The sequence below is a fragment of the Capsicum annuum genome, chromosome 6 (assembly GCF_002878395.1).
Source record: "Capsicum annuum cultivar UCD-10X-F1 chromosome 6, UCD10Xv1.1, whole genome shotgun sequence".
In the NCBI taxonomy this organism is placed as follows: domain Eukaryota; kingdom Viridiplantae; phylum Streptophyta; class Magnoliopsida; order Solanales; family Solanaceae; genus Capsicum; species Capsicum annuum.
Genome location: NC_061116.1, coordinates 9,654,858 through 9,667,534, shown reverse-complemented (window position 1 = coordinate 9,667,534; position 12,677 = coordinate 9,654,858).

The window sequence follows — 12,677 nt, the reverse complement described above, 5'->3', positions numbered from 1 at the left end:
TCATATTCTCCGCCCCTATCACTTCTCATAGTCTTGATCTTTTTCTTTAACTGATTTTCAACTTTAATTTTGTATTGCCTAAATGCATCTATTGGTTCATCCTTACTATTTAGCAAATAGGCATAACAATATCAAGTGCAATCGTCAATAAAAGTTATAAAATACTTTTTCCCACCATGTGATGGTGTTGACTTCATATCACAAATGTCAGTGTGTATTAATTCTAAGGGATTGGAATTCCTTTCAACGAACTTATATGGATGCTTAGCATACTTTGATTCCACAGACGTTTGACACATTGATTTATTGCACTCAAAGTTTGGAAAAACTTCTAAATTAATCAGTTTTTGTAAAGTTTTATAATTGATATGTCCTAAACGCTCATGCCACGATTCATTAGACTCAAGCAAGTAAGAAGAAGTATAACTTTTATGGATTTCAATAGTCATTACATTCATCGTATATAGGCCCTCGGTGAGATAGTCATTTCCTACATACACGTCTCCTTTTACTAATTACAACTTTTCCAGAAACAATTACATATTTGAATCCATTATTATCTAGAAGTGATACAGAAATCAAGTTCTTTATTAACTCCTGTACATATAGGACATTGTTGAGTGTCAACACTTTGCCTGAAGTTATTTTCAAGCATATTTTTCCTGTTTCTCCTACTTTTGCAGTAATGGAGTTAGCCATGTAGATTTTTTATTCTCCTTGAGCCGGAGCGAACGTTAAAAACAACTCCTTATTAGCACAAACATGGCGGGTGGCACCTGAATCCATCCACCACTCTCAAGGATTTCTCACCAAGTTGCATTCAGATAGCATGGCACACAGATCATCTATTTCTTTCTTGGACTCAATCATATTTTCTTGATTCATTTTCTTTCCTTTCTTAGGGGACCGATAATCTGTTGATTTGTGGCCAATCTTGCCACAATTAAAGCACTTTCCCTTGAATTTCTTCTTGGATTGATTTCTTTCATGTCCAGCTTTTTTTGCTTCTTAGAGTTGTTTTGGTCGTCTTCTACAATATTTTCTCCATTCATTGTATAATTTTCTCTCGACCTTCTTTCCACAGCCTTATTGTCTTCTTCAATATCCAATCTTACTATTAGATCTTTGGCAAATATCTCCTTACGTTTGTGTTTCAAATAGTTCTTGAAATCCTTCCACATGGGTGGTAGCTTCTCTATTATTGATGCTACTTGAAATACTTCATTCACTATCAAACCTACAATAAAGTTTATGTGTGATACCAAACAGTATCTACAAGAGCACAAAACAGTCCACAAACTTACAAAAAACAGTCCACGCGTACAAGATATAAAACAAGAACAACAAACACACTAACTTGAAAAATAAGGAGATAGATAACTTGACACAAAGATAAACTAATAGGTAGCAACTAAAGAGTGTATCAAACTCTAAAAACTCTACAAAACAAGTTAACAAGAACCAATTTCTTACGGGAACACAAGAGGAACGCAGTTCTCTTAAGCACTCACATTTCTAGCCGTTTCACAACACAAGTGGAACCTTTCACTAGTGATCTTCAAATTTTTGGTGGTCTACTCACTTCTTGATAGGAAATATGATGTTCAATATTGCAAGTGTTTTCAAGAATGAACTAACTAAGGAACCAATCTAAAGAAACACCTTAATTAGTCTTTACAAAAAAAATAGCAAAAGGACCCCTTTGCCCTTAATGAAGGGGTGGCGGGTGTGGGCTGTTTGGGGAAGCCTTGGGTTTATTTTGAAAACCTAATGTCATCCCCCACATTTCAATACATACACTCCCTTGGGTGAGTTCGCAACAAGCTCAGCTGCGTCCATTTTCATAGACAAGACTTGAAGTCTTTGTAGTTCACGAGCTTGACTTCTAGTAAATGGTTTCGAGCTCGTGACACCCTAATCATCCTCTCCATATTAAGAGGAGTTTGACCTTAAACTCATGGTTTCCTCTTCTTTAATAGTATCAATCTGTGAGAGATCACATACGTTGAACGTGTTATGCACTTGGTATTCCGGTGGTTAATCGATCTTGTAAGCATTATCGTTGATTCTTTCAAGAACTTGGAATAGATCGTCACCTCTTGGAAGAAACTTACCCTTTATTTTGTTGGGAAACCTATCTTTCCATAGGTGTACCCACACCCAATCTCCCGGCTCAAGCATAAGATGTCTTTTCTCTTTGTTGACTTGTTTGGCCACCTCTTGCTTCTTCTTCTCAAGCTGCAACCTCACCGTATCATGTAAGGTTTTCATGGCTTCATCCATCTTGTTTACATCTAAGCTAACAACAACATCACTTGGCAAAGGATTTAGATCCAAGGGGGTTAGAGGTTGAAGACGTAGACACATTCAAAGGGTGTGATGCCCGTACTAAAATGGATCACCCGATTGTAAGCAAATTATATGAGAGGTAGGTGATCTTCCCAAGATGTCAACTTACATTTAATCATGGAACGTAGCATGGAACCCAAGGTTCAATTTACTACTTCCATTTGGACATTGGTTTGTGGGTGGCAAGACTTAGAAAACAATAATTTAGTTTCGAGCCTACCCCATATTAACTTCCAAAAGTGACTAAGGAACTTAGAATCCCTATCACTTGCAATGGTCCTTGGGATGCCGTGTAACTTAACAAAATTTTGAATAAACAAAGAAGCTACACTAGCCGTATCTTCACTATTTTTACAAAGAATAAAGTGCGCCATTTTGGAAAACCGATCAACGACAACAAAGATGCTATCCCTACCCCTTTGAGTTCGTGGCAGCCCCAACAAAAAATCCATAGAAATATCAAGCCATGGGCATGATGGAGTAGGAAGCGGGGTGTATAACCCGTGAGGAAGGAGCCTAGACTTAGCACTCCTACAATCCATGCATTGGCCGCAAATTTTAACATCTTTGCGCATTCTTGGACAATAGAATTGCTCCTCCAATATTCTGAGAGTCTTATCAATTCCAAAGTGACCCATGATACCGTCGTCGTGTGCCTCCCTAAAAAATAACTCTCTCTAAAATCTAGAAGTTACACACAACCGTCTTCCCCGAAACAAGAACCCATCAAACACAACATAAGGACTAGAATCTGAGGGCCTCCTTTCCCTACCCACGGCTTCACTTTTCCTAAAGATAGGAGCGAAGTAATGGTCCTGGGGATACAAAGTCTTAAGGATCTCAAACACCATTATCTTGGACGACAAAGTGGACACAAGAAAATGCTTTCTAGACAATGCATTGGCTACCCCATTATCCTTCCCCTTTTTGTATTGAATCACATAGGGAAAGATTTCAAGAAATTCAATCCATTTGGCATGTCATTTGTTAAGTTTATCTTGTGCCCGAAGGTGCTTCAAGGATTCATGATCCATTCATATTACAAATTTCTTAGGCCAAAGATAGTGTTTCCAATTGCCTAACGCTCTAACCAAGGCATACAACTCCAAATCATATGTAGAGTAGTTTAGAGTTGATCCTTTGAGCTTTTTTCTAAAGTAAGCAATGGGCTTAAAATCTTGCATCAAAATAGCCCTTATGCCTACTTTACTAGCATCGCACTCAACTTCAAATATCTTATCAAAGTTAGGCAACTGCAACAATGGTGCCAAAACGAGCATATCTTTCAAGGTCCTAAAGGCCTTAGATTACTCTTCACCCCACTTGAAAGGTTGGTCCTTCTGGATGATTTCGGTCAAGGGGGAAGCAAGGGTACTAAATCCTTTGACAAACCTCATATAAAAACTTGTCAACCCATGGAAGCTCCGAACTTCCCCCACAGTTTTTGGGGTTGGCCAATCTTTAATGGTGGTTATCTTAGATTCGTCTACCTCCACTCCCCTCGAGCTTACAACAAATCCTAAAAACATAACTTTATCAAAACCAAAGGAGCATTTTTCAATGTTAGAATACAACTTTTATTTTCGAAGAACATCAAACACACTCCTTAGATATAAAACATGTTCATTAAGGGACTTGCTATAAACAAAAACATCATCAAAGTACACAACCACAAACTTGCCAATAAATGGCTTCATCACATGATTCATTAGCGGCATAAAAGTACTAGGAGCATTGGTAAGATCAAATGGCATGACCATCCACTCATATAGACCAAACTTAGTCTTGAATGCGGTCTTCCATTAATCACCCGGTTGCATACGGATTTGATAATATCCACTCCTAAGATCAACCTTAGAAAACACACAAAAGCCATTGAGTTCATCAAGCATATCATCTAGCCTAGGAATAGGATGATGATACTTTACCATAATTTTATTTATGGCTCAGCAGTCCATGCATATTTGCCACGTCCTATCCTTCTTCGGCACAAGTAACACCGGGAAAGTGCACGGACTCATATTTTCCTTGATGTATCCTTTGTTTAGGAGGTCCTCAACTTGTCGTTGGAGTTCTTTTATATCTGAGGGGTTGTTCCTATAAGCCAGCTTGTTCGGTAATTGCGACCCCAGAACAAACTTGATTTGGTGCTTAATTCCTCAAAGTGGAGGAAGTCCTTGTGGCAACTCACTTGGAAATACATCATCAAATTCCTACAAAACATTAGAAATAAAAGACGGGATAGGGGAAGTGGATGGGTAAGCATTTAAAACATTAGCCAAAAGTAGCATGGGAGTAGTATTATCATACTATTTGAAGAGGTCGCCCTTTCGAGACAACATTACCATCGAATCCCTACACCTTAATGCAAAAACTCCCTCCTCACTATCACCCTCCCCCCTCTTAGGTCCCTCTTCATTACCCACGGGTTCCTTCTCCTTTTTTCCCTTTCCTTGCAAACTCTTCATTTGTCGATGTGCCTCACACACTTGTGATGGTGATTAGTGGTCGGAGGTTGTACTTTCGACCCTTGAACATAAAGGAATAGTAGTTGGTTCGGCCATCATCCTTGGTCGACCTATCATATTACCATGGCTAACCCAACAAAATATTACAAGCTTGCATAGGAATGATGTCGCAAAGTACCTCATCCTCATAATTTCCAACTTTGAACCGAATAACCACTTGACGAGTCACCTTCAATTCTCCATAATCATTCAACCATTGAAGTCTATACAGACTCTCATGTGGAGTAGTCAGCAATTTCAAGTGATCCACCATCGAGGCACTAGCTACGTTACCACAACTTCTGCAATCAATAATCAAGGAGCACACACTCCCCTTAATGAGGCACTTAGTGTGAAAGAGGTTTTCCCATTTGCTAGGATCATCCAACGCTTTGATAATCATAACTCTCCATACCAAATAATTAAGTACTTCAAGTTCACCTTCTTAAGGCCAAACCTCTTCTTCATCATCATCACTAGGCCTCCCAGCCTCCCCTCTCTCTCCATATTGAGAGACTTTTTTATTTTCAATCATTTTAAGTCCTAATTCTTCTCCCAAGAAATACAATTTCCCTTCCCTCAATATCACATTTCTCCGATTAAGACACTCACTAGCCTTGTGTCCCTATCCATGGTATTTGAAGCATTGGAATCCCTTGACATTGGAAGAAATATTCGGTTTGCCCTAAAACCATGGAGGAGGTGGTTGAGCACTCTTTCTCATGGGCGGAAGGGTCTTGACTGGTTGTTGATTGAATTTGTTCCACCTCAAAGATGATGGAACCACTTCTTTCCCCTTGGTACAACCCGAGGACACTTGGTAGGCTTTGGTTTTGTATGCCGAAGTTTCCTTGTTCTCTCATTCAATCTCCAAAGCCTCTTAAAAAATCCCTTCAATAGTTTCAAACTTATGAATTTTCATGTGCGTAGAGATTTCCTTGTTTAGGCCAACCATGAACTGGATGATATCGTTGCTCACTTGCTCTTCTCTATGATCAAGTTTCAAGATGAGTTGTTGAAACTCGTCATAGTAGGCTTCCACGCTTTTGTTTCCTTGCTTTAAGTTGTACAATTTTGCAAGGAGTTTATGTTGATAGCTTTTGGGAAGGTACCTTTGCCTCATAAGATACCTTGATCAAAACCAAGGAGGGGGTTGTCCCTCAATCAGTACGTTGCCAAAACGTTTGACATACTCCCACCATGTGGTAGCATATTCCTTAAAATGAGCAATGGCATAGCAGCTCTTCTTCTCCTCCTTTAGATCATTCACTCGAAAGACTCTCTCGCATGTGGATTCCCATGCGAGAAACTCTTCTGGATCACTTTCTCCCTTAAAGATTGGGAGCCTCATTTTTATGGTGTTGAGTCCAACATCCCTTTCCCGAGCACCTTGGCCGCCTCTACCTTCAAGGCCCCGATTCTACCTAGGTTCTACCTTTATACCTCTCAATCCCATATTCCATCAAATAAGGATCATCATACATTCCATACCCTCCCTTTCGGTTCTCCCTCACAAATCCCTCTTCTCGCATTGGTGGGTTTTGGACATTTGGAATTTGGTATGGCGGATTGGCATTTAGTAGTGGAGGTATTTGGATTGGATGATTTTGGTTTGGATGAGTTGGATTTAAGGGTGGCATTTGGGTTCCAAATCCATTATTCGGGACTTGGGGATGTGGAGAATAGCTAGGTCCTTCAAGGCTTTGGCCTTGTAAATAATAGTTGGCTTGAGGTATGGCATTTGGTGGGTATATTCTTTGGTATGTGTCTTTGGGGGTAATATTTGGGGATGTGTTTTGGGGATTTGAGGGTCGAGAACTCCGTTGACTTTCTACCCTTGCTATTCGGCCACTAATAGAGGCCACTTCCACTCCCAACTTCTCAACCGTAGCATTCACTCTAGCCACATCCCGAGAAAAGGACTTAAAACTAGTTACAAGGTCATTCATAACATTATGATCCATGGTTTGTCCATTGGACATTTCAGGTTCCTTTTGTGCTGGTCCATTTGCAAATGTACCTACAAAATGAGCAAACATTAGCTGAAAATACTCTCACACACTCTTTTCACTCGGCTCACCCACTTGGCCCTTCAAATGTTGTAAGCCAGCTATCAATCCTTGAGTGCTTAGGAATGCATCTACTCTTGAGTTAGAATGTATTTTAGTTTTGAATAATCAAGGAATTTTCGTACACACTTGAACCAAGAACAACTATGAATTGTAAACGAGCAAAGCACCACAAAGAATGTTGACACGAAAGACGTACTCGAAAACTAGTTCACAACTTAGTAGGTTGTTACTTAGTTGTCAACTAGTATAGGAGACAAATAGAAAGAAACTAGTAGAGACAAGGAAAGAAACTTAGAAGGCCCTATGACTTAAATTTTTTTGTTGATGTGGCCCACACTTTTTATTTTTGTCCATTGGTGTTGTTGTTTTGTTGAAGTTTGATGTTGTCCAACTTGAATGATTCAATTTTGTTGATTTGGTGAGGCTTTTTTGGTTTTTGGAGTGAAAAGTCAAGACTTGTAACTCTCTTTCCAAAGTTCAAGGTGTCAATCAACTTTCCACCAACTTGCACCAAAATGGAAAAACACCTTTTTGGCTTTGGTTTGTTCCTTTCCCGTTTTGATTCTTTTTGAAAAAAGGTTTGACACCCTTTTGGTAAGTAAGCTTTTTGTGAGGTACCTTGTCTATTTGCCTATTTGGTGTTGTCTAGAAACTACTTCCAAGACAAACACAAGACTTTCACCTCTCTCTTCCTCTTTCAAATCAAACACACCTTTTGTTGAACATTCACCTCAAGAACATCATGAGCAACAATAAGAACACTTAAGAACAACAACAATATTCAAGTTGTCTGAACTTCAACAACACTAAACAAAAGGCTCAAATCTTGGACCTTAGACTCAAGTGTGCTAGGAAAACAATAAAATAACACACGAAACTACTAAGACAAGTAAAATAACACCTAAATCTAGACACTTCTCGGCCATCACAAGTCACCAAATAGCACCCACTTTTTTTTAAATTTTTCAACTAGAAGAGCCCAAGATTGGTGGTGTAAGAACACGACCAGCCTTCTCTCTGATATCAAATGATACCAAACGGTATCTACAAGAGCAAAAAACAGTCCACAAACTCACAAAAAACAGTCCACACGTACAAGACATCAAACGTGAACAACAAACACACTAACTTGAAAAATAAGGAGATGGATAACTTGACACAAAGAGAACTTATTAGGTAGAAACTAAAGAGTTTATAAAACTCTAAAACCTCTACAAAACAAGTTAACAAGCACCAAGTTTTTACGGGAACACAAGAGGAACGCGGTTCTCTCAAGCATTCTCGTTTCTAGCCATTTCACAACACAGGTAGAACCTTTCACTTGTGATCTTCAAATGTTTGGTGGTCTACTCTCTTATTGAGAGGAAATATGATTTTCCATATTACAAGTGTTTTCAAGAATGAACTAACTAAGGAACCAATCTAAAGAAACACCTTAAATAGTCTTTACAAAAAGGATGGCAAAAGGACCCCTTTGTCCTTAATGAAGGGGTGGCGGGTGTTGGATGTTTGGGGAAGCCTTGGGGTGTATTTTTGAGAACCTAAGGTCAGCCCCCACATGTCAATACATACACTCCCTTGGGAGAGTTCTCAACAAGCTCAACCGCGTCTATTTTCATAAACACGCCTTGAAGTCTTTGTAGTTCACGATCTAGACTTTGAGTAAATGGTCTCGAGCTCATGACACCTACATCAATATGAATACTAAGAACATTTTTAAAATATTCAACAATGGTTTTTTTCAAAATCATACCTTCCGCAAGGAAATCATGGATGATCACTTGTAGTTCCTGCACTTGGGAGACAACTGACTTGTTGTCTATTATTTTATATTTCAGGAATCTTGCAACGAAGAACTTTCTAGTTCCCGTATCCTCTGTCTTATACTTTCATTCCAGCACTCCCCACAAATCTTTTGTTGTCTTTGTTCCACTATACACATTGTAGAGATCAACTTTGAGAGCACTCAAGATGTAGTTCCTGCAAAGAAAATCGGAGTGTTTCCAAGCCTCCACAATCACAAATCGCTCTTGGTTAGAGGTTCCCTCGAGCACCTCTAGAACTTCCTTAAATATGGACCTTTGAAGACAAAAAGTTGTAAGGTGGAAAAATATTTTCTGCTACCACCTTTTGAAGTCAATGCCCATGAATTTTTCGAGTTTCTCCGTTGGTTCCATAGCATGCGGAGCATTATTATGACTCGTTATGGCAAAACTAATTGTTGCCACAGTCGTTGCAGTATCATGCACTTGAATATTGTTAGTCATTTTTCTCTTCACAACAAGACAGAACCTTTAGTGTATCAAAATACTATTAATAAAGTTGAAGCAACTTTAAACACCTCTTGTTTCTAGTTTAATGATAAAGTTTTTATGACTTCCAATCGTCAACCGAGTGATCTTTAACTTGTGATAAAGATTTTATTTCTTCAATTACTAGTTAAGTTCAAACGGAGTAGAAAGCTAAAAGCTTTAATCTTTAGAAACCAAGCAATACAGATTCTGGAAGAAAAATTAGTGAAAAGAAAATTTCATCAAACAAGCAATAAAAAAAAATCAAAAAGTTATTCCTTAAGATTGTTGTCTGTCAATGTTTTTGGGTACACAGAATCTGTAATTTGACAAAATAACCTCAACACTAGTTCAGGTTTAAAACAAGAACACTATGAAGTACAACAACACCCTCAACAAAAGATCAAAGTAATCTTTCAAAGAAGTGTGTTTTATTTTTTCAAAAATTAAGATGAAACAGAAATGGACAAGTCCTCCAAATTCACGGAGTGTCCTTAAGGAAATAATTTTTCTCAAGTATCTGAGGTTGCGGAATTTCCTACTAGGATAAAATGGCCAAACAAACCAATTGTAGAGGTACCTCAAACTATTGGAATCTCTTCAAACTCACTCAACGATTTGATTGATCACACGGAATGTTTTGAAGACAAGAAGAGTTTGTATATTCAGAAAATTTTTCATTTCTAAACCTATAGATAAATGCAGGTTTATATAGCCATCAAGTGCCCCTTCCGAAAGGTGACAATGGTTCATTCGAAAAGGTGTATCCTTTGGAAGAGTCATGTCTGTTCATTTGAAACATTGTGTCTTTTTCTGAACAAACACAATTATCTGAACAGTCACTTCTTTTCCAAAACAATATGTATTTCCCTCAAAATTTGTGTTCCTACATTTTCCATTCACACCAATTGAACCCAACATGTTGTCTATTGGGTTGTTTCATGATTGTAGATTTCATAAAGGAAAAGGCTCAAATATGCTATTAAACTGTCAGAAATGACTCATTTATGTCATCAGTTAAAAGTTTTTGGCTCATTCATGTCATTGCTATTACAAAACCAGCTCATCCATGTCATTACTTTTTAACGGTAGTTTTCAGAAATAGCTTTGCTACGTGGCCTGTTATTAGAGATCTACGGCATTAATTAAAATAAGAGAAAAGACTCAAATATTCCATTGAACTATCAGAAATGGCACATTTATGCCATTAGTTAAAAGTTCGGCTCATTTGTGCCAATGCAGTTTTAAAACTAGATCATCCATGCAATTATTTTTTAACGGTGGATTTTCAAAAACAATTTTGTCACGTGGCATTTTATTAGAGGTCCACATCATTGATTAAAATAAATTTATATTAATTCAAAATATCTGAAATTAGTTCGTATCGGGATTATTTGACCCACCATTTATACCATAGTGATGGAATAAGTTATTTCGTATAAATGGCGGAATAATTGGGATAACAAACTTCTTTTAAGTCGTTATTCAAAAATGATTTTTCAACAATGTATATTACCCTAATTCGTGATGGGAGAATGGAGAAGTTTTATTGGTATGCCTCTTTCTTTTTCTTGCTTGCCCTAATCATTCATTGAATTCTTTTCTTGCAACTTCAGAGTATATATTAAAGTAACTGAAATCACAACTAATCAGTTACTTTAGGATAAAAAAAGTTACTGTAAGATAGAACTTTTGAGGCTTCTGTTAAACATAACATTTATAATGATTTAGAATCAACAAGAAACAATCAAAAGATATATACTAATCACTATTTTTTCTGATCAGAGAAATACTTGTTGGTGTAAAAAAAAAACTTTAATGGGTGTGGGTCGGGTTATGTTAAATGGATTGATTTGTTTTAATGGGTCTAAAATATTTTGAAATTAATACTGATTAATTTTATTTAATGACGTGTACCTCTAATAAAAGGTTGCATAGCAAAGCTGTTTTTAAAAATACACCGTTAAAAAATAATCGCACGGATGAGCTGATTTTATAATGGTGATGGCGTGAATGAGAAGAAATTTTAACTAATGGTATAAATGAGTCATTTCTGATAGTTCAATGGCATATTTAAGTCTTTTCCCTTAAAATTTTTTGGCTCATTTAATTAATGACTGGACGAATCATTGTTGACCACGTGTACAAAATAGTTTTGCCCAAAACCACCAAACTAAACTGTTAAAAAAATGGCATGAATGAACCTTTTTTGTAATGGCAATGGGATGAATGAGCCAAACTTTAAACGGATGGCATAGATGAGCCTTTTCTCAAAGTTCGATGGCATATTTGATCCTTTTTTCTTTCATAAATGATCCAAATTATAGTTGGAGAAGGTATAATGAATTTACCATATATATGAATATATTTTTGGAAAGTTCTTTGAATGCTTCCTTTCTATATATCAATTTATGACTTTTTGCATGTCTGAAAAATCATGTTGGTGCAGTTGGCAATGTTGCTTGATGGAGAAATTGTTGAGATGATTCTCTTCCCTGTATTGAATGAAGCATGTCGTATGATATCAGAGGCAATTATAGTGAAATCCTCTAATCTTGATATTAAAGTCAATTAGAGTCAGTTAGATAGGTGCTTAGCTAAAGTTAGTTGTGGTTGTTAGTAGTAGTTGAAGTTTGTTCGTAGTGGAAGTTATTAGCCAGCTGTCAATGATTAAGTTAGTGGGGCAACAATGAGGGAAGTTACTAGAAGCTTGTGTGCTTGTGTATATATATTCTGTTCCAGATTGAATAATCAATTAAGTTCATTACCACAAAATATCTTCTTTCTCAATTCCTATCATAAACTAGCAATTCCGTCATGGTATCAAAGTAGTGAGATCCAAGCTTTTTCACTGTAACGCCTCAATTTTCTGAACCAAAATGCTACACGGTGCTCATGACCTCGAAGGACCACAATCTAACTCATGACTGATATTTGTACCTGTAAACTGCATAATATCTCATAAAATATGCGAAAACATGAACTGTAAGGCTATAAGGTTCAATACTGATACATATCTGAAAAACATGGTATAACAATACCAAAAAGAAACATAAATACTGAAGTCTGAACATCTAATCTGACATCTAGTCCGAAAGCCTCTAACTGAACCGAATAAGGAGTTGAAGGAATATGTCTCCAACTAACTCCATGAACTAAAAAACTAATCTAAAATACTGTAATAAAGTAATAATAATATTGTCCTTGAATAAAGAGGAGCACTGACTGCTGAAATTTTCAATGCTAATGCTGCTCTGAAACTCATGCCTCTGTACCTATGGCGTCAAATAAAACACCATAGCGCGAATGCATCAGTACGATTGAATATACTGAGTATACAAGTGAGGTAGGCTAAATGCAAAGGATTTTATATGCATGAACAATGTTGACTGATATGAACGTGAGAATACATACATACAGACGTAACTGCAACTAAACTTGTGGTGATACTGACTACT